Consider the following 21,826-nt stretch of genomic DNA (forward strand, 5'->3'; position numbering starts at 1 on the left):
GCGGGGGGTTGGGTCTCTTCAGGGAGGCTGCACCTACAGTGCCCACATCTGTGACCTTAGCCTTTATGGGCTGGGATCTGGTTTTGGTTCTGACTCTAGAAATCAGGGTTCTTAGCAGTCGGGCCATTAATTAGGACAGACTTGACAGCTTGGCACAGCGGCCATCCGCCAAGAGTGGCAAAAACATGTGCTGGGCAATTTTTTAAACACACAAAACCAGCATTACCCGTGTCGTGAGGGTGGACTTCCTGGCCAGCAGGGGCCTCTGCTGGGCTGAATCAGAAGAAGGTGGACTAGCCCTGAACCAGGAATCAGGGGACTCTTTCCTCTCAAAGGGGCGCAGGCTTAGCGAGGGCCCGATGCTAACACGGATCTCGGGGAGCGGGACCGGCAGCTCTGTGTGAAAGGGCCGATTCTTTCCCGCGGCTCCACAGGGTGATGCCAAACTTTATATTGAAAACACTTCCAGGTAACAAGGCTTTCATTCAGAAGCCAGCGGGTGCTCTCGGGAAGCCGGGCATGGTTTCCACCGGCATGTCCAGCCCTTCCGCACCGTGGGCAACATCTGCGCGGCCCCCGTTTTTAATTTCTTTTCCAGAAAACTAGGAAAAAGCAACACGTCTCACATAACTACCCAAATTACATTGAGGTCATTCAAGGGAGGGATTTGACCAAAATCAACGCCGAGGGAGCCGGCGTTACCCTCGGCTGGTTTTTCTGGGCGTGGAAAGCGCCAGCTTCACAAAAGGAGTCTGTTCATAACACTCGCTCCGCGCCGCTTCCTGACAGGTCCAGTTTATTTGGACTCTGCAGGGCTAACATGGAGCTGAGCCGCATGCGTTTTAAAACATTTTTCAGGGGAGCCATTAAGTCCCATCTCAGGCTCTAGCCCCTCCAGCGAGGTCTTGGCTGTCCCGAGGCCAGACCAGCACGTCTTTGATGGCGTCAATCTTTCTGTGTTTTTTGGGGGAAGCAGACCCGACATCCCCACCATGTAGGAAGTTCTGCTTTTTGTTAAATCGCATTTCGGGTGGGGCAGCACCCACATGAAGACCTGGCCAGCAGATTGCCTTGCTCCCACTTAAAAAGATAAACACCGAAGCCAAAAAGGCTGGGTGTTTTCAAAAAGTGTGTTTGGGACAGTAGTGGTGTGGGTTGGCTCCCGTGGTCAGCTGGCATGAACCAGGCCCTGAGAGCAGCGAGCTCACACCGCTGTTGTCCATGTTTCCAATTGGCTTTGTGTGGCCAGAAGGGCAGCCTTGTGTGTGAAAGGGGCATAGGCAAAAGGGCTAGAACTTTCTTCAGCAACAACAACAAAAAAGGGGGGGTTGAGGGAGTGGGGGAGGAACTGCTGAGTTTAGTATTTGTAATCTGAAAAATTTCTAATTTGGGTAGAGTCTATCAAAAGCGAGGAATTGTTATCTAACTTAAAAATATGCAAAGGGAATATTAAAAAAAATTTTTTTTTTTACCTTAACAGGCTGAAACAGCTTGCATTTCCACTAAATAGACTAGGGAAGACACTATTTAAAAGGCTCCCTGGAAAACGCATTGCTACCTGGTTGGATCAGAATTAGCAAGAGAACAAGGAAAAAAAAAAAAACCCGCAGAAAAAGAAAATAAATAAATAAATAGGAAGCAGCAGCAAAAATGAAGAGGGAAGCCAATAGGAAGAAAAGCCAGACATCCAGAAAATCCATTTCATGCCTGTCTAAGTATTTATATGAAATTGGGTAGACTTTGTTAGGGCTACCCAAGTGCTGGGATGTTTCAGCTTAGACGTCTCTGCTTTCTGCTACCTTTGCAGTCATTTCAGACTATCTGCTGGAGGCTCTGAATGGTGCCAACCAAGTATGCCCCAAGTGGACATGGTGCTCCTCTTCCCAGCCAGGATTGGAGTGAGCCTGAAACCATAGAAACGGACTTTGCCAAAGAGAGATAGACAGCTGGTAGCTGGTAGAACCGCCTGGTTAACAGCAGTAACTGAATCCCTAGCCATGGGTGATAACACTGCTAAGATCCTTAGATCCTCAGAACACCACCACCCATATGTAGCTGAATTTCATTCTTGGATGGAGCCCATTTGCTTCTTTCCATCTAAAGTTTCCTTAAAGGCCAGGTCACCTCCCGACTGATGGGCATTCTTGGGGAAGTTGTGAATATCCAGGGAACCCACTAGCTACCGAGAGTGGAACTAAATGTTTACCCAACTTAATGGGACTTATAGGGATTTATTCATTGAAATCTACACCTATTTCCTTGCACATTCCTGAGCGTGACTGAAGTCACAGGGGATATGATATGAACTTGGCCTCTGCCTCTAATAAAACATCAGTTACACCTCAGGTGCCTGGGCATTTTCCCAATGACTTTCTACTAAAGGCCCCTCCCTGTTTAAACCATAAAGACTCCCACAACTGGCACCAAACCCAGAAATGACTCTTTAGGATCACCCAGCCACAGCAACCAAGCAAACTGCCTCAATGACACTTCTGATCTTCAGAGAGGGCCATGGATTAGAGCGAGGCTGGACATACACCTCGATCAAGGCAAAGTCATGCTGGGCAAAGGCCCGATTTCTTTAAAGAGAACTGAGGTGATACAGGCTTGTCTACCTCTGGGAAGGAGACTGAACGAGGTGACCTGCCAATAGTGCCACTTTGGGGTGAAGACAGATCTTCAAGTACAAGTAATAGTGACCTCAAAGCCGATTTTTATGTTGTTTTGTGTGAGGGAGTACTTTGGCATAAAGTGGCGGCGGGAATAATAAATGCCATGGCAGGAAGAGTGCAGGAAAGCAGGCCACGTGACTGTGGAATTAAAGAGGTGGCCAGAGGCACAGGATCGATGGTTGGCCCATTGCTCCATTTTATTATTATTTTTAACCAGAAGAACTCATCTGAAGTGGTGACCAATGGAGGGAGAATTGATAATCAGGCAAAAATAAACTCGTTTTCCTATGAGAAGGGAGGAGAGGTAGCGGAGAGAGGCCCGAGAAGCTTTGCAGCGCTGTGTTTGTGGCCCCAGGATGACTCCAGCTAGAGGCAGGCCTTTGGAATGCTCTCGCTCACTGACCGCTGTGCAGCAGACAGCAGCTAATGCTTAACTCCCCTATAGGCTGCCCCAAAGTCATATTCCAATGATGCAGAATGAAGTACACCTTGGGGGAAAATATCTCAGCATACACTAGTAAAGGGCAGGTTCCAGTAGGACTCAGGTCCTAAATTCATATTGCATTTGTGACTTCCTAAAGGTGAGGGCACAGGGCCAGTGTGTTTCAGGGTGGATTCATCGTTTTGGAAATCAGACTAAAAATTACCCGGGGAGGCAAAATCGTGCCTCTCTTGCTCTGGGAAAACTGAAGCTAAACTTAATCTTATGTACAGTTTAGATTCAATACTGCTTATATTCTTAGAAGCCTCTACGAGAAAGTTCAGGAATGTACACACGTATTATGCACGTACATGTATATATGTCAGCAGGATGCTGTAATTTTGGGGGCACTCATACATTAAAAAATAAATAATAAGTAAGTCTACTTTAAATATGAAAAAGCAGCTAAAAATAATGTGTGATGCGAGCACAGAGGGTCTTAAAATCTGGCAATGAAGTCTGTCATACCCTCAGGGGCCATCCTTCGGCCTCATCACACCTCCTGATTCTTTTCATCTCCAAGCATCTTTACTGTGACTCCTTCCAATGCCTTTTTAGGGGAAGATGCAATGCCTGGCTCTAGGTGCTGTTCCTTTAAGTATTTTCTTGATAGCCTGGACATCTATTTCTTTCCCATGTCCTTTGACCATCTTTGACTTCTGTCTCCATTTGCAATTAGTGAAGTAAGATTTGGGAAAAAGCTTTTCAGGATATTTAGTGCTCTTTTAAGAAAATGAGGTATAACTACCTTTTTCCTGCCTTCTAAGATGACAGATAACAGGGTTTGTAGGGGGAGAAAGGCTTGGGAAGCTGGTCCAACTACCGCCTTGGTCCGCTGTCAGGGTGAGTGCTACACCTCACTGCCAAAGCGGGAAGTGATCCCCATAAGCAAACAGTCCAGGTCACTGAAGCTTGGCCGTACACCAAACTCTATCACCATCAACTTCAATGGAGATCTTTTAAAGACACATTGCACATTTTCCTGTTCTCTTTGAATTTACACATTGAATGCAACTTATGCTTTAAAAGTTATTGTTATGAGCACAGAGTCATAACTGTGGTTTAGAGCTGGAAGCACCCTGAGAGACAACATAATTCAGTAACTCCCAAGTTGTGAGCTGTGGGCCCAATGGGTTATCAAAGACCTGAGAGTCCCTATGTGCACCCAGCGTTGTTAGCAGATAAAATACTGTGCTATCAATGTATGTTTTCACATGTATGTGAAGAGTTATAGAATTAATAAAAAATAAATTTAAATGTTGCTGAATTTATACCTCTTTTTGTAAGTTTTTAAAATATATTTTTTTTGTTGATTTCAGAAAGGGAGAGGGAGAGAGAGAGAGAAAGAGAGAGAGAGGAAACAACAATGATGAGAGAGAATCATTGATCGGCTGCCTTCTGCATGCCCCACACTGCATGCCCTAATCACAGAATCGAACCGTGACCTCCTGGTTCATAGGTCAATGCTCAGCTACTGAGCCATGCCCTACTCCCAACTGTTTTAGTTGTTAAACCGAGATGACTGCTGCTCTCTGCTCTCTCTAGCTACTGAGCCACGCCCTACTCCCAACTGTTTTAGTTAAAAATAGAGTCATGAACTCAATAAGCAAACCGAGATGACTGCTGCTCTCTGCTCTCTCTACTGAGTGAGGCTTCCATAGGTGATACTGATGCCCTCAGGACCTTGTGGGTTTCAAGTCCTCTGTGTGCCTTGCCTAGTTATTCTAACTCCTTAAACCATTATTTCTTATTGCTAACAGTGCATTTTTCCATCTATTTCCATTTTGTTCTAGAGTCTAGATCTAGACTGCTGAAACTGACTTTAGAAAAAAAGGACATTAAATATCCCCAAGCTCCTAATGTCATCCTCTTTCATCAAACCAAATAACCTGCCTTCTCAACCCCAGCTTGGGTTCTGCACCCTCATCAGGACCTTATGAGCTCAGCCGCATAGACATAATTTGCAATTTTAATCTTTCTTCTTCTTAAGCTAGTCTCCCCATTTCTAACCTGCAGAAAAACTTGTGCTTTGTAAATTTTTCAAATTTTAGATGCTCATATGATAAAACTCAATCCAATTGCTATTACAACTCAACTTTTCAGAAAGAACTCATTCTAATTTAGGGATTTTAGAAAGTAGAATGAGGGGACTAAGCACTTGCATGTGATTTTAAAATATTACCTGAGGATTTCTTTCTTGAATTAAAAGGTCCTGGCCAATTTCCTACTCTGGTGATGTATGCTGCATGTCCACATAGTAAGAAAAAACACAGGGGCCCAGCTGATGTGGTTCAGTGGCTGAGCATCGACCTATGAACCTGGAAGTAATGGTTCGATTTCCCATCAGGGTACATGCCTGGGTTGCAGGCTCGATCCCCAGCAACGGGTGTGCAGGAGGCAGCCAATCAATGCTTCTATCTCTCTCTCCCTGTCCCTTTCTCTCTGAAATTAATAAAAAATATTTTTTAAAAGAAAAAAAAAACACAAGGAATAGTCTACTTGTATGTTGCTAATGGTGTATTTTAACAATCTTTTCTAGATCCTACTCCCTAAAGACATTCAGGAGTATCAGTAGAACCTTTGGTGAATACACCAGTATACGAGCTCACAACATGTGATTCTTAAGTTTTGCTGCACGATATGGTTTGATAATTTTCAAGTTTAAAGGCAAAAAAAGGATCAACCCATTGGCAACTGCAATATACAGCAGTTGCTATTGTTTCAAAGTTATTGGGGAGTGTTTCTGCCCTTGGATTTGGCCTGCTTATCAAGCATCTTTCAGGTGCCGTCCCAAGAATTTCTTCTAAGAGCACCGATTTCAGAGCACTGAAGGAACTGCTCCTAAAGGCTTTCCATGTTCAAAGAATAGAGTTCTGCTAACACCACATGTATGAATGTTCCAGGCATTTGCTTAAAAACAAACAAAAACAACTGACGTTTTAGCAAGGCTCAGTGGTGAAACGACATTAGGCCCCGATTCCTCTTCTTTAGTTGGTTTTGTGGTACCACAACCAGTAATCTGGGGCCCTGTGGTGGGAATCTTTGGGGAAGAAAAGATTAATAGGAGTACAAGAATACATTTTTTTAAAAAACAACAACAACAAACAAACCCAGAATATTTGATCAGTGACATCATGCAAAAAAATAAAATAAAATAAAAGACAAAGTAACACCAGTCGCATTTATGGCCAAGTATAGATTTGTGTAGGGAGTGGGGGGAGAAGAGTATTAATTACTAAGGTTAAAATTAACATGCTCTGCCCTTGTGGCTTCAGGAAACAGATTAAAAGCAAATCTGGAAGGTTATATGCCTCAACGCTGCATGCTTGCTCTTTGTTTCTTGTCCAAAGGTTTGAAAAACCAGTGCTCACAACATCTGGACACCAGAAGATGATTCCCCCACACAGCTTCAGACTCCACCTCATTCTGGGGGGAGAACAGGGAACATGCTACCAAGCCAAGATGTGGTTGGTGGACAGGGAGTTCCCGACAAGCCCGGAAGGAAGCCACGCTCCCTGGGAAGATAAAGTGTATGCTTGCCTGTGCAACAAAGCCAAACAAATGGAAACCCTGGAAGAGGAGAAAGCTGCAAAGAACGAACATCACCACGGGGCTGACAAATACACACAGCGAAATCTCTTCCCCGACCCCTGAAACCTCATCTCCATATGGCATTGAAGCAAAAACATTCTGGTGCAGGGAGAAGTACCTGAGAGACTTTCCCAGTAACCTGAGTCCTTGTCACCCGTGTCAGCTCTTATTACTCTAAGGACGGCTCAGCCTTTGGGCAGAGCAAAGATGTATGTTTCTGCCTTCACATTATCACTTAAACATTTGGGCTTTTAGGAAGCAAATTAGAATGTTTCTGGCAGACTTTTATAGCTGCATTAATCTTTGGGACATTTCATTTGTCCTCTCTTGTCTGTTTCTATAATGGCAAAACTGGGTGTCATCCCATAGAAAACCTATTTTAGATAACTGCTCTTTGACGGTACATTGTCATTATTTATGAAACAAGTTAGACCAGAAGGCAATCTACGTACATTTTATAGAAAATAGCAGAATTTTATTCACAAATGTAACTTCAACTCAAGCAGTCAGTCCTAAAAGGAAACTCCTCTCATTCCATTCTATCAAAACCAATGACATCAACCATGGAAATAATTTAACACCACTGAAGCAGATGTTTAAGCCAATTCAAGGAACTGCGGGATCAGTCCAGCCATTTCTAAAGTTCCTGTGCACTGGGTTAACTTCTACTTTCCTGCATTATGTTTCTTTTCATGTGCATAGTTGTATCTATATGCACTTGACCCTGAGGTTTGTCCATGGAATTTCTACTCACATAGAGAGTGAACTGATGTCCAGAAATGAGCATCGATAAAGCTGCAGAATTTGAATTATTTTTTTTTAATGACACCAAGAAAATAATTGAGTTAAGCAAGTGGCCAGGAGTGGATTTAAGTGGATATTTCCTTTGTTGTTTTCCAATGTATCTGTAAAAAATGCTCTAGTCACCGCGCTTAAGGAAGAGAGGTGGTGGAGAAATTCAGAAAGATAGATGTTTGATGACTAAATCTCCCTCTTACCCCTTTCTAAGAAGATAACTCCAAATGTAACGGGACCTCAGCTCACATGCCTCTCCAGGGAGTACTTCTTAGGCTTACAAAATACAATGACCATCTGTGTTCAACAACGCCCAGGCTGCTAACAGAGCATGGGTACCAGCAAAGCAATCCAAGTTTGCAATGGCAAACAGCCAGGGTTTCATGACTGATCAACCAAGCCCTCCTGAGAGCATCGGTCTCAATTCACGGTCAGAGTCATTGAACAAAGCATCAGGGTATCATTCTTTTACATCCTGACACCACTAGCAATACTTATCCAAAGGAGAGGTGGGTCAATCACTTGAAAGGGGCTAATAAGGAATATTTTACCATCTTGTCTACTAACTCTGTCTTGAGCTGAATTCCAGGCAAAGTCTTCATGGTTTCTGGAGGTTAAAGTTTCCCAGATAAGAGGTCAAAGTGGCTTTTAAAAGCAATGGCACTGAGTAGGCAAGGGCCGGCATCATTAGCAGATGCGTGAAGCTACTGCCATTAGGGTCTCAACTTAGCACCAGCCAAATGCATGACTGGTGCCAGGATTTCTCTGAGCATGAAACTCTGAACCTTTGCCTCAATCAAGCAACATTCTTTTTTTCTTTTCTTTCCAGTGTCAGGAGAAGGGTTGTAACTAATTGGAAATGTATTACGTATTCCTGACTAATTCTTAACTTAGTTCCTTGATAGAAGAATGAGAACTGGAGATTCTCAGCACTGTGGCTAGTAGGGCAATTTACTGATTAGTGAATTGGTTCTTGTTTTCATTAAAGCATCCATCTACATGTCAACTGTAACAATACACATTAATGACCATTCAAAAAAAACTCCACCATTTGAGCTTACATTGCTAATCAGATGATTTTTGTGGTTGTTTTTGTTAATTAAGAGCAACCGGATGGTTTAGGGTCTCCTGGCTTCTTAATTATATTTGATTGAATCACCATGTGATTCAAGACAAGCTCTTGAGACATCACACACCCCAATTCCCGCTTTCGTTTCTATTTCAGCCTCTTCTTGAATTCGAAACTGTCACAACCTGACCCCGTGGGTGTTGGAACACGGAGAGATTGGTACTGCGTTTGTAAAATTGATTTACTGTGGTCTGTAATTACACATAATGATTTGAATGTTTGACTTGGCACTGCATTTTTCATTTAAACCATACCGTTCTTCCCTACCCCAGAGAAACAGCGTTTACGTAATTGCTCTCAACTCATCTACTTGGGTATTATAAATCAGTCCTGGAATAAAAGACTTCCAGAGACACTGCAAGCATGAGGTTCCTGGAATAATTCAGCCCCCGACTGGTCTAGTTTAAGAATAGGCTTGAAGAGCATGAAATTCTTAGTGGATATGACGTGGCAGGGCTATCAGGAGCCTTCTGATCCCAGCAGCAAAGAGAACAACAGTTGGACTATGAGGAGGGCTGGCTGGGCTGGGCTGAGCTCCCAAGGCCAGTACAGGTCCACAGGTCGGCTCCTCGTCTACTCTGGGTCCTCCTTCACCTGTCAGACAAACTGTAGAGTGTGCGTGTCCTATTACATGTCTTATATACCCTTGATCCTCATTATTCACAGAGTCTGTATTTGCAAATTCACCTGTTTGCTAAAATGTATTTGTAGCCTCAAAATCAGTACTCGCAGCATGTTCATGGTCATTCTTGGACGCACTCAGAGTGGCGAAAATCCAAGTCCCTGATGCGCATGCTCCTCACTGAGGCAGGACAGACATTGGTCCGCCTTCCCATTTCAGCTCTCACACTATAAACAAGTGTCCTTTCCGAGGTCTTTTCAGTGTCCCATCTGTCTAATTTACGTGCGTTTTATTTGTGAATTTGCTGTTTAAAATGGCATAGAGCTATGGATGGACCTGGAGAGTATTATACTAAACAAAATAAGCCAGTCAGAGAAAGGTAAGTATCACATGATCTCACTCATATGTGGACTCTCATGAACAAAATAAACTGATGAACAAAATAGAACCAGCGACAGAGAAGCATGGAACAGACTGACAAATAAATCTCAGAGGGAAGGTGGGGGAGGATGGGTGGGTGGGAAGAGATCAACTAAAAACATGTATGCATATACCAGTAATGCATAACCCATGGACAACAGGTGGTGAAGGCCTGGGTTGGGGGGCAGGGTCAGGCTAGAAGAGCTCAATGGGGGGGGAGGGGGAGGACATATGTAATACAATAAAGATTTAAAAAATAATAAAATAAAGTAACATGGCATAGTGCTGCCCTGGCTGTTATGGCTCAGTTGGTTGGAGCATTATCCCATACACTGAAAGGTTGCAGGTTCGAGTCCCCGTCAGGGCATATGCCTAGGTTGTGGGTTCAGTCCCCAGTTGGGGTGCATACGGGAGGCAACTAATCAATGTTTCTCTCTTATGTCGATGTTTCTCTCTCTCCCTTCCTTTCTCTAAAATAAATAAACATATCCTCAGGCGAGGGTTAAAGAATACCAAAAATAATATATAGCGTAGTGCTGAGGTGCTGGCCAGTGTTCCCAAGTGCAAGGAGGCTGTGATGTGCTTTACAGAGAAAATGGATGTGCTAGATTAGCTCCATTTACCCATGAGTTATAGTGGTGTTGGCCATGAGTTCAATGTTAATGAATCCAACATTATATATTAAATAAAATGTCTTTAAACAGAAACACCCGTAACACTAAGTTATGTATTAATCAGTGGATGAAAATGTGAGTCTTGCAGGAACCCATCCTGTATGTCTCCAGGAGCAATGATTCAATATTTGTGAATTTAGTGTTCACAGTGACTTTATAGAACATAACTATTCCAAGTAATGGGAATTGATTGTATGTATATATTGATACAAACTGTTCATTCTACCTCCCTGCCTGTGACATTTTCTCACATCTGCCATGTTTTTGTCCTAGGCTAGTCGTCCTCAACCTTGGCTGCACATTCAACTTCTTTGGGGCCTTTAAAAAATCCTGATGCCCAGGCCCCGTCCTAGATCAAGTAATTGGAAATCCCTGTAATGGGGTTGAGCATCTGTAATTTTAGTTGTGCCTGGCTGGTTGTTTTGTTTTAAATATATTTTTATTGATTTCAGAGAGGAAGGGAGAGAGAGAGAGAGATAGAAACATCAGTGAGGAGAGAGAATCCTTGATTGGCTGCCTCCTTCATGCCCCCTACTGGGGATCAAGCCCGTCAGTCCCTTGTGCCCTTGACTGGAATCGAACCCGGGATTCTTCAGTCCACAGGCTGACGCTCTACCCACTGAGCCAAGCCAGCTAGGGAGAGCCGGGGTGGTTTGAATGGCTAGCCGGGGCTGAGAACCACTGTCAGGCTAGCTATCTCCTTGCCTCAGTGGCTCCAAACTCTGTCCCACATCCTAGACATCTTAAACCTCCTCAGGTTGGCTGCTGCTTCTGCCTGGTCTTACGAACATGCCCCCAAAGATTAGAGGCATCTTGTTTACTTTGCAAGTGGTTTTTAAAATACAGCATACAAATCATCGCTTCACCCAGTAATATATCTTACTTGCTTTGGGTTCACATGCAGAATTCTGCTCAGACTCTTCAGCCCAGGATTTTAACACTCTTGCCCTGCCCTCCAGGTAAAATAAATTATATTCTGGTACCAGAATTCCAACCCAAACAATACCTGGACAGAAATTTCTAATGACTCCCTAGACAAATGTTTGGACTTTGGGGCAACAGTGTCTAACCTCTGGCTGTGGCCATTCACGCTAGCTGAGTAGGAAGAGTGAGTCAGGGGTCAGCCCAGGTCCTCTCTGGCTATGAATCGGCTTCAGAAAGCTCCAAGCACATTTTCTCTTAGTCTGGAAACTCGGTTGGTAAGAGCACCTCTGATTCCCCAAAGTCAAAAACTTGTGCTCTAGATCCATGAGCCAGCAGCGCTGGCATCATCTGGGAGCTTGTTCGAAAGGCTGGACTCTCAGGCCTCACCCCAGATCCACTGAGTCAGGATCTGCATTTTAAGATCCTAGGAAATTGGTGTGCACATTCAAGGTGAAGTGCACTGGCCCAACTTGCCGGCTGGACACGCGTTCTCTTGATGTTGGGGTAGGAGCCAACCACAACAAAATCAGCCTACTGAAGTGAGAAGAATTTGGGATTCGGGTTGGAAGCCATATAACCTTTCAGTGCCTCAGTTTCCACGTTTAGTAGATATGTTTCCCCCATTAGTAGATAATGGGGAAATATCAAATTATTTAATGTACATGAAAATGTTTTGCAAATAAAGTGCTATAGAAATATTAGTCATTAGTTGTCAGAGTAAGAATAACCTGTCTACAGGGACAGACTTTCCTCCATCCCAATCAGAATGATCTTCCTTTGATTCTGACTCAACAACCTGGTCTTTCCTCCCCTGCATTTTAAGTTCTCACATTTCATTTCTATTTTCTGAAGGGTCAGGGTATGCAAATCTCCTTCTTTTCCATTGAATTTCAGTGTTCAGAACTTCTCATGAGACCTTCTCTTTGTCCTGACGTTGGTAAGCAACACTGATAGACCGAAGTCCTTACTGAAGGACTCCATGATAATTAGAAATTTAAGCCAAGAACCTATTACAAGGGTGGGTGACACTGGGTTCTGCACATGCAAAGCAAGGAGTTGGAACAGATTCATTCATTCATTCATTCACTCACTCATTCATCAGACATTTGTTGAGTGCCCATCATGTGCTATGCTCTCAGGGCTGAGAGCACAACGTTAAAAAGCCATTGTAGCCGAAACCGGTTTGGCTCAGTGGATGGAGCGTCGGCCTGCGGACTGAAAGGTCCCAGGTTCGATTCAGGTCGGGGGCATGTACCTGGGTTGCGGGCACATCCCCAGTGGGAGATGTGCAGGAGGCAGCTGATCGATGTTTCTAACTCTCTATCTCTCTCCCTTCCTCTCTGTAAAAAATCAATAAAATATATTTAAAAAAAAAAAGCCATTGCAGCCCGTGGATGATCTCCCAGCCCCTTGCTGAGCCGCCCTGCGCTGATGCTATTTATTAGCAACTTTATGCAGTGCCATTCCCACTCGGATAAGCCATTGTCCCCACATTATTTATTTCTCCGTATTTTTTAAAAGTCTGCCTTGTAACACCAATAGAACAGCCAGCCAGGGTGTCTGGGTAAAGGAGCTGCCAGCTGCTCACCGCAGGCTAGATTCTGGAAAAGGGAAGGCGCTAAATTAGATCATTCCTCCCCCTTCCAGGCTCAGCCCAATGCTCTCATTTCTCCTGCACATTTTAGGCTCTCATCAAAGTGTGGCTGAATGACTGAATTTCAGACTCTTTATTCTGTTTTCCTTCTTGACCTGCCCGGGGCTGGGGATACTGTACTGTCATTTCCCCAGATGCAACCTAAAAGACTCATCCTTAAGGACTGCCTTTTTTCTGAAGAGAAGGCCATATGAGACTGAGCACAACATCCCTAGCTACCGTTTGCCAATGCTGAGTAAGCATCAGGTACTCGGCCAAATATGTATACATATTGCTCCATATAATCCTCATCTAATGCCTTCTAAGGTAGGGTCCATCATTGTTCTCTTGCCCCCTCCCCGCCTCCTCCCCTACCACCCCTGCCTAACACACACACAGACACACACACACACACACACACACACACACTTCACAGATAGGAGGCTGAGGTGCAGAGAGTAGGGGACTTATAAAAGATCAGACAACTAGGAAGGGGCAAGAGAGAATCAGGTTCAAAGCTTAAGGTTCTTTAACTTTCAAGCCTGCATTCTTAAGCCCAATACCACATGGTTCCTTGTGGCAGAAAGAACTCTGGGCTTAGGCTTTCAGCCCTGACAATGAGCTCTCAATATGCAAAACCCTGAGCAAGTCTGTTGGCTCCAGGTCTCAGTGTGCTAGAGAACAGTTACAACAATGGTAGTACTTCTTCTAACTCCCTCCCATGGTTGCCGTGGGATCAGATGCTGCCTGCATCGTCCATCCGTCCAATTTTGCTAAGCATCTGCCATTTGCTGAACATATGCTGGACACTATAAGCAATGATGAAGGCCCACTAAGATGATGTATGAAATAATACTTTTGAAATATGAGTTGTTACCTTCCTATAGAAAGAGTTTAAGCTAACCTCCTTATTCATTCACTCATTCAACAGTGAGCACCTCTATGCACAGGGCACTGTGCTAGTCATTAGGGCTACAGATGCCAAAAAGAGTATAATAAAAGAGAGAGCTGCACAGATGCAAAATATCTTCCATCATTGATTGAGCCATCACCTTTCATCATTTAGAAGCACACAGCAGCTAGGAGCTGTAAGGCAGTGTTAATATTCTAAGTAACACTCTGCATGAAGGTAAAGAATTGCTGAAGGAAGTAAAAATTTTGGGTGATTTCAATTTCAATTAATTTGTCACAATATCTCAAGGACTCATAAGTGTGTTTTTTTAAAGTATATTTTTATTGATTTCAGAGAGGAAGGGAGAGGGAGAGATAGAAATATCAATGATGAGAGCAAATCACTGATAGGCTGCTTCCTGCACACCCCACACTGGGGATCAAGCCCGCAACCTGGGCATAAGCTCTTGACCAGAATCGAACCCGGAACCCTTCAGTCCGCAGGCCGATGCTCTATCCACTGTGCGAAACTGTCTAGAGCTCATAAGTGCTTTTGAGGAGGTGGTAATGCACTAGGACAAGCTGCCTCTCTGAATCCCAGCCCTCCATTTCAGGATGACAGTATCAGGGGAAAGATATGAAAGTCAAAAAAGCTCTCCTCTCTTGTTTCTGTGGTAAATATGTTGTTTCCTTGCAAGCTGGTTTTTGCATGCAGTAATTTAAAATGCATGGCTCTAAGTAGCATGAAGATTCTCTACCACTGAATCTGAAATCACCTGCATCTCTTTTCCATTTGGGCTTTCCCCAGATGGCTCACAAAGCTTATGGTTTTGGTCTTGTGTGGGTGTTCTGAGGGCAGAATCAGGCAAGCATCTGCCTAAAAAGTCAAACCAGAATATTTTCATTTTAAATTAGAAGCTGGAGGAGCAACAGACTTAAGAGAAACAACCTAGTCCCCTCCCCCTTCAAAGATGTAAGATAACCATGATATTTCCCTAAATGAAAAGCTGTGCTTCAAGAATGGTCCCTCCTGAAATGAACACTGACTCACCGAGTGCTCAGTGCGGTGGGTGTTGAGCTTTTCATTTTTGAGTCAAGCCCTCAAAAGAATTGGCAGAGAGCAATGCCAATGTTTTACTGAAAAGCACATAGATGCCGTTAAGTGCCCAATGGAATGGGTCCTGATGGAATGTTAATGATGGTGCTACCTTCTTGAGCTCTGTTTCCAAAAATATTATTTTCGGAAGACTGGAATGTGTAGCACTGCAATGTTTCCCCCATTTATTTACTGCCTAATTATCTCAGAATTCCAGAACTTTAAAGCTGGAAGGAACTTTGAAAATATGACTTAGGAACCATCTAATCCACGCCCTTGCCATTTTATCTCTCTATCAGAGACCTAGAAAGATACAGCAATTCCCAAGCTAACTCAACAAAATTGACACTGAAGCTATGACTGAAATGGCAGTGTTTTTGGTCTTCACGATTCATACTATATCAATGGTCACTAGTCTTCATATCAATGCCATTGATAGAGAGGGGGAGAAAAATAGATCTGTGATATAAAACAGATAATCTCTCATGTAACTCCAAAGCAATGCATTGCAGGATCTAAATGTTGAGGCCTATAGATCTGTACAACAGTGCAAATAGTGTAACTATCAGGAAAAGTTCCATGTTGAAGAGGGAGTTATAGAAGAGGTAAAGATACTTCAAATACTTTCCATTAAGTTTACACTTGATCTTAGTCAAAAGGCTGAGAAGCGATTCCATTAAGTTCAAGAGACAAATTTCCCCCCACTTAAAATCAATGGCCATCAGTAGCTTAAAGTTTGTTTTCATTACCTAAACCTCAATGATTAAAATAATTAAGATAGTTATTATCAGGCTATAGACATTGTACAAGGAGATCTACATTACATGTCATTCATTCGTTTATTCAGTCAACAAGTATTTATTCAACATCTAACAATAGGCTAGGCAGTATTTTGGGCAACGGGAAGACTGCACTGAATAAAATCACATCCTTGACCCCTTGGAATTTATATTCAAGTGGGGAGTTAGATAATAAACAAGTAAATTAAACTAGACTTTCAATTTATGCAGCTGTTACTCTGTTCCTTCAGCAAATTTACTAAAATGACAGCAAAGACATAAACCCACAAGGAAAAGGATGCAGGAGAGAGATGACTGGAGATGACAGTGGGTATCAACATAATTTTGGAAACTGAAAAAGAGAAGGACATGGGATAACTAAGTAGACCAAAGAAAGGTAGCATGTATGCCCATAGCAAGAGGAATCATGCAGTTCACGTGGCAGAACTCCCAAGAAGTTCAGGACTCAGAGAGCAGGTACCTCTGAAGGCAGAGGTGCAGAGGGGCCGAAAATAGGAGGCTTCATAGAAAGTATGTCGAAGGTACAGAGAGACCCTTAGGTTCTCTTTCCCACCCCACAAAAACCAGGTGAGTCTCTTAGCATCTTTCTTCTAACAGCCCCTAGAACCAGGAAATCAGGCCTATATTTTTCAGGAGGAGATACAGATTCCTCTGCAGTAGTCGGCAAACTGCGGCTTGGCAAACCACAGTCGCAAGCCACATGTGGCTCTTTGGCCCGCCGCATGCGTCTTTGGCCCCTTGAGTATGGCTCTTCCACAAAATACCATCTTCTGCACATGGGCCACGAAGTTTCAATCGCACTGTGTGTGTGTGCCCGCATGTGGCATTTTGTGGAAGAGCCACACTCAAGGGGCCAAAGAGCCGCATGTGGCTCGCAAGCCGCGGTTTGCCGACCACGGCTCTAGGGGAAATGGACACTACGTGAAAAAAAGGATCCTAGCTGGTGATATGTGTGAGTCCCCAACAAACAGCCAGGCCAGGTCCCTACCTAATCTCTGTGATGAAATTCACACACACAAGGTTCTAGTGCCTTCCTCTTCAATGAAAGAACTCTTATTTGAGAGACAGGGTCCAAAACAGAAAAAAAACCTCCATATATGGGAGCAGAAAAAGACTTCAAAAATCAATTGTAATGTCTTCAGAGATATTAGAAAAAATTTTCACCCATGAAATAAGAACAGAATGCAAGACAAAAAAGATCATTCAAAGAATAAGAAAGAACTCTTGCAAGTTGAAAATATAGCAAAAACTTAAAAATTATATAGTAAGTTTGGAAGATAACTTTATAGAAATCACCTAGAAAGTAGAACAAAAAGACTGCAAGTAGGGGAGAAGAAGTTAAGGAAATTAGAGGATTGATAAAGAAGAGTTATTTACATAATTAAAAGAAGTTCCTGGAAGAGAAACTTTAGGAGGTGGATCCAAGTTGGGGCAATTTTGGAAAATCAGACATATCTTTGAACTACAGGACTTGAGGGAAAGCAAACATCTCTAGCACCAATGACCCCAACTCCACTCTGTGATGGGCTTAGAGACAGGACTCCCACTGGAATCCTCAGGACTGTCATGGACTTGTTTGAGGTAGAAATTTCACTAATTTCTGGATAGACTTGGCATTGGCACTCTATAGAGTCTTTAAGTTGAAGATAAATCTAGTGCCAGCCAAAGCAATCTCCTGGGTCAAGGAATTTCAGCACCCTTTTCTGCTTGAATCCCACCAGGTTGAGAGTTTGACCCCTGAGTGTGTATAAAGCTTCTTGCTCCTAAGCCATTAGCGGGGCAGCCAAAAATGAAAAGCCTTAGTTAAGGATAGGAGCTTATCTTTTTTCCTGGCCACTCTGTGGCTATTTTCAGTGTGAAGACCCAAGAAGTACACATGAAATCCTTCACTGGCTCTGTCCTTTAAGAAAAAGCACTTATTTCTTGTATTGACATTTCTACGAAGTTTGTTCACGCAACTACAAAAGGATGGAAGGCAGCTCACATGCAGGCGCGTAGACATGAGTGAGGAGATGGTCATGAGTGTGACCTCGGCGTTGAGCTATCCCAGTCGAGCCCTTAAAGAGCTTTTCTCTGAGCAACTGCTTCTCCAGCACTCCATAATTAGCCTGCTCTCTGGACTGCATACAGATGGAGTGGCTGGGGAAGAGGAGCAAGAGAACAACTCTAGAAGTAAATACAAATTAAGCAGCTGTCTAGCCCGAGAGAGATCACCAACAGAAAATTAGGAAAAGAACTGGGACCATAAGAAGCTTTAAATTCTTTTTCACAGATCTCACAGGCTTGAAAAGAAAGCCTCAAGCAACACATTATTTGCTTACAAGCCATCTACCTTCTCTGAGTACTGACAATACTCATTCCTGAACAGCAGGGAGCTATGCAACAAGCTGGCCTTGAATTTAGGATCTGCAGCTCAGGTCCAGATTTAGGGACTTGGCTGGTCTCAACCACATTGTCGGCCTCATAACCAAAGCAGAGACCCTCTTGGGAGTAAAAAACTCTCCTACTTTGAAGCGAAGCCCACAATGCTTTGAGATTCCAGGTGAATTTGGAGCTACATTGTCAAAAGTAAACAAACACACAAGTGTAGTCATTTTTACCCAAAGATACCATTATTGTACTTGTCGTAAGCTCTGACTTTTAGAATAACAAACGTTAAGTTGGGATATTAAAATTATCCTGCTAAACCTAGTAGAGTTAATAACAATATCACAGGCACAGAATAATTCCTCAGATAACAATGAGCATATAGAAAGAATTTCCTTTCTCACATCCTATCTCCTTGAGGCCAAATGACTATGAAATTCTTGCAGCTTTCCAAGTGTGCTGCAATCTTGAGCATTCTCCCAACGCATCCAGTGGATGCAGACCCAGGCATCATTCCAGCCACGCCCTTACGTGGCTCTCTCCTCAACAAGCTCTCTCTCCAGCCCCTGAAAGTATTCAGGAAGACTTCCCTCTGCATTTACAAACTCAGCCTGAGGTGGAAATGAGCGGCACTACCCACCCGGTCCATCCAAGGACATATGAATGGGACTTGTTAAAAACAGCAAACCAAAAGCAAGAAAGTCACCTCAAGAATGCCAATGTACTAATGAGAGAACTATGATACCTATCACAAAATAAAACCACCCGATGAAATCCTTTCAACATTCGTTATTTTAAAATACTTTATACATTAACTTTGATAGAGAATCTCAGGAGCTGAGGCCCTTTACCTGATTTTAAGAGTTCCTATCAATGAAGATCATTTAAAAACCAAGACAATTTGTACCCCAAGTCATAGAAGAATTGTCTGATTCAAAAAAAGGTCATTTCAAAATAAGGTTATTTCCGGCAATTTTTTCAGAATACAGCACTGTTTAAAGGAGATTTGTATATAGTATGTGTCCTCTTCCAAGGAGACTTGTATATAGTATGTGTCCTCGTCCAGAAGCTTCACACCTTGAGACTAGTGATAGATCAGGAGAGTGTGCTCAGTTTCTTAACACCTGTCACCATCACCCCTTGTCCATTGATGCTACTCGGGGACTGCCTCTTGGGAAGCTGGGACTAAGAGATACACGTCTAATTTGATTTTAACTTGGATATAGCAAAAGTTGTGGGGCTTTTTAATCCAAAATGGGTAGAAGCTTTTGGGACAGAGCCCCAAAGCTGCATGTCCCTGCTCCCACTGTGGAAACGTTTGACATAGTGGTATGGGAACAAGACTAGTAACCTGCCAAATGTTTATCAGATCTCTTAAAACAGAACCTTCAAACGGTCCTCTTCTAACAGACTCCCATCACAAGAGTGGCTTTCAAGAGCCTGCGATCTAGGCACCAGGCAACTGAGCCTGGTAATTTCTCTTTTTTTAAGACAATTTTCTCTCTTTAAGCTCAGAAAGGACAGAAAATCCACATTTGGATTCCACATGCCTTGGAATTTCACCATCACCAAGATCTTTACCTGGAATCCTTGGCAGTTTTCTATTCTCTCTACATGACCAAGGATCTCATGGGAGTACCCTTCCTATTAATACTACTCCAGGCTATATTACCCTGTCTTTTCTTTTAGAATATCTTCTTTCTCCCTTTTATTTTTCATAGGTAATATATGGCATTAACAAGGACTCCCTTCAAAAGATACAGGGAAAGTAATTCCCCCAAGCCCTGACTGCAGACTTCCCAGATCCACATTCCAGGTATTGGTTACTGGTGTTCGCATTCTTTTAAAAATGTGGGGGACCAAAACCATATAATGTTGTTACTGAGTGTGTGGTTAATTCGGAGAATAGCAGAGGGATCTCCTCCTGGCCTTGGCGGGTGCCAATTCTCTTAGGCTAGCCCAACACATTGCTTGACATTTCATTCTCCTCCATCCACTCAGCCCAGTATAACAGCACAGAATACTCACCACCAGTGCACAAGGAGTTGGAGATTTTTCTACCTTGGAAGCATAGAGTGCAAGGCCAGAGAGGGTCTCTAGGGGCCACCCCACATCATGCCTTCATAAGGAAGTAGCAGTCCTTCGGAGAGGGAGATCACATGCCTAGTTCAGGGCAGCGACTTTCCTGATCCACTGCTCTGTTCACCTTGGCACTAACTCATGGCACCCTCTCCCTGGACACATTTCCCTGGCCTGTATCTATGTGTCACTTATCTGCAGTCAATCTTATTCTGTTACTTAAGGGTCATTTTTATAAATTAAAATAATATCCTTATACTTAGTACTAATTTTAAAAAAATTGTTCGTGTTAGCAATGGATCCCATAGAAGCAACATTAACAAATTTTTACCTTCTTCTTGACTCTTTTTTTTTTAAATTTCTGGTCCATTTTAAGGTATTTAGTAAGATGCATCACTGGAACAGGCCTTAAAGGGATACTGGTGGTGTTTGTGGAAGGCTGGCTCTTCACCTCTCCATAGAGCTGAGTAAAGTATCTTGATATCCAGGTTAGCATATTGGAAGAGGGAGCCCATTGCACCCTAGTTTACTGCAGAGCCTGGCCAGTGGAAGAAGCACCCCTTCCTGCATCAGCATTAACAACCAGCGAGAAATAATGAGGGCTCTCACTTGTTGAGCATCTCCCTACTGGAAAGTGCTTTACACACATTTCTCATTTAATCCTCACAATAACCCTTAGAACTAGCTCTCTTTACTCATCTCCATTTAAACAACTTGCTGGACCAACCCAGCATTCTCCAGTCCCTTTAGACTACTTAGTGATGCCCATGGCTCATTGGCTCCTTAAGGACTGTAATTTACTTGTGTTTCTGCTCCCACCGGCTGATTTGTGGGTGTACCAAGAGTTAGTTGAATTTGTTCCCAAACCTGTTTATGCCAGTGCACTTATTATGGTCAATATATTAAATTAAAAGGTATAACAGCAGTGATGACATATGAATTACAAAAAAGTTACACAAAACTTTGTTTTCTATGCTTTAGAAATAGTCATTGTTTTACTTAAAAATCTACTGTTGAATTCAGTGTGAGAGAACTATAAGCTAAATTTTTAAAAGAAAAAAAAACTATTTAGAAAGATTCTATACCCTGATTGTTTGCAAATGTCCTCAAATGCCCGCTCCATTTTAAAGAAATCACAGACAATAATGCATCAAGGATGTGATTTATGCAGTAAAGATCAAGACCTGCCACAGTCAGGAGCCCAAAGCAAGGGTCATAACTCACCACAAAAGACCACACATTAATGTATGTATTTATCCTTTAAGTTAAAATCATATAAGGTCTTTTCCTTTTCAAACAACATCCTGCTTTAAATGGCTCTTGCAATAACCACATCAACTAACCATCCTGATCAAGTTAATTAAGAGGTTTCTACTGCAATCAATTCTAATTTTATAGATGAGGGAAGGAGGTTTAGAGGCCAAGTAATGTGTCCATTGTCACATACCTAGTTACTATTGGAGCTGGAATTTAAAACTAAGTCATCTGACTCCAAAGTCATGTTCTTGTTCTTGACCAAGACTGCCTCATCATTAACACCTCAAACCTGAACATCTAAAATGCCACAGTTGGCCTTAGAACTCCCTTTGCATTGCAGTGTCTAACTGTGCAAAGGAGAAAACCAAAGTGTAAAGTAATCTGATGAAAACATT

General features: G+C 42.9%; 1 protein-coding gene across 2 annotated transcripts in view; it reads right to left on the bottom strand.

The window, feature by feature from the left end:
* SAMD4A (sterile alpha motif domain containing 4A) overlaps positions 1-21,826 on the bottom strand; it is an 82,695-nt gene that overhangs the window by 50,960 nt on the left and 9,909 nt on the right. The gene's annotated exons all lie outside the window — the stretch shown is intronic.

Source organism: Myotis davidii, unplaced genomic scaffold (genome assembly GCF_000327345.1).
Source record: "Myotis davidii unplaced genomic scaffold, ASM32734v1 scaffold281, whole genome shotgun sequence".
Taxonomy (NCBI): Eukaryota; Metazoa; Chordata; class Mammalia; order Chiroptera; family Vespertilionidae; genus Myotis; species Myotis davidii.